Source organism: Octopus sinensis, unplaced genomic scaffold (genome assembly GCF_006345805.1).
Source record: "Octopus sinensis unplaced genomic scaffold, ASM634580v1 Contig17404, whole genome shotgun sequence".
NCBI lineage: Eukaryota > Metazoa > Mollusca > Cephalopoda > Octopoda > Octopodidae > Octopus > Octopus sinensis.
Genome location: NW_021835034.1, coordinates 17501 through 18996, shown reverse-complemented (window position 1 = coordinate 18996; position 1496 = coordinate 17501). Strand labels below are relative to the sequence as shown.

At 30.9% G+C, this 1496-nt stretch overlaps 1 long non-coding RNA gene across 1 annotated transcript in view; it reads right to left on the bottom strand.

Moving 5' to 3' along the window:
* Nucleotides 1-552: 552 nt before the first annotated feature.
* LOC115231103 overlaps nucleotides 553-1496 on the bottom strand; it is a 13349-nt gene continuing 12405 nt past the window's right edge. The window contains exon 3 of the long non-coding RNA XR_003883490.2: nucleotides 553-1186. This is a non-coding gene — a long non-coding RNA (uncharacterized LOC115231103). The remainder of the gene's footprint in view (nucleotides 1187-1496) is intronic.

Here is a 1496-nt window from a genome sequence, read left to right as displayed (position 1 = left end):
TCATCATCATCATCATTTAGTGTCCGTTTTCCATGCTAAATGATGATGATGATGATGTATGTATATATATGTATATACTTGTGTATATATATATACACACACATACATACACATGTATGTATACATATGTATGTAGGTGTAATATTTGTCTCTATTAGAAGTGTGTAGAATCAGTTATAATTGTTTATTAGTAAATCAGATTTAAATGGGTGTAAATTTGTGTTGTGTATGTGTATATATAAATATATCTATATATATACACACACACATACATATACAAGCATGGATATTTGTACATATATATATATATATATGCATTTATATATATGTATATACACACATACATACATTCGTACATACTCTCTCACACGCACAAACAAAAATGCACACACTCATACAATATGTTTAAGTGATGTGGTGGCTTAGATTCATCTGCAATGAAACAAAGCATCAGGAAATTTTAACTTTGAGCATTTTTTTAGTGAATCCATGTGTGAAAAATAAAAGTAAAAAAATAAAATTTATAAAATAACATCTGTGAGTTTTTTTTTTTTAGCCAATGTTGCTAATCTGTGAAGATGATTAGCTGGTGTTGCTAATCTGTGAAGGTGATTAGCTGGTGCTGTTAGTCTTTGAAGATGATTAGCTGGTGTTACCGATCTCTGTGAGTGATTAACTACTGTTGCTAATGTTCAAAGATGATCAATTTGTGTTGCTAATCTCTGAGGACTATTAGCTGATGTGACTAATTTTTTAGGGTGATTAGTGAGCATGGCTAATCTGCTTGTACTGTGAATTCGCATTGCTAATCTCCCAGAATTAATTTTTTAGTGTTGCTAATTTCTGTGAATTATTTGCTGATATTGTTAGTGTTGCTAATCTCCAAAGATGATCAGCTGGTGTTGCTAATCTCAGTGGGCTGTTATTAGCCGACGGTATTAATCTTCAAAAATGACGAGCTAGTGTTGCTAACATCAGAAGGTGACTTGATTAGCTATGTGTTGCTAATCTATGACGGTGATTAGCTTGTTAGCAACAGGCAAATTTCCTTTTCAAAGTATCGTCTTTCCACTTCTTCATTCGCAGCTGGGTTAGAACAAACAGCTTACAAACTTTTCATCTTTCTTAATGTCTCTCTCTCGCTTCTCCTTCTGTTTCCACTCTTATCTCATGTCATCAGGAAAATCTAAAATTACAAAAAAAAAAAGAAATACATAAATAAATGAATAAATAAAACAGTAAACACAACAAAAAATTCTGGACTCTGATAACACCAGAATTGGACAAACCATGTCTGGACTCACATGAGTCAAAACCAGGAGTCAGTAACTTTCTTTTATCATTGACCCCTTTGTTGATAAACTTATCAACTCTGCTGTTATGAAAATTTCTAAAATAAAATTAAAAAGTATAATTAATGAAAAAATTTCTTGATCTAGAAACAATAAAAATTCAGACATATTATATTGATATACTCAGAATATTTAATGGTAAAT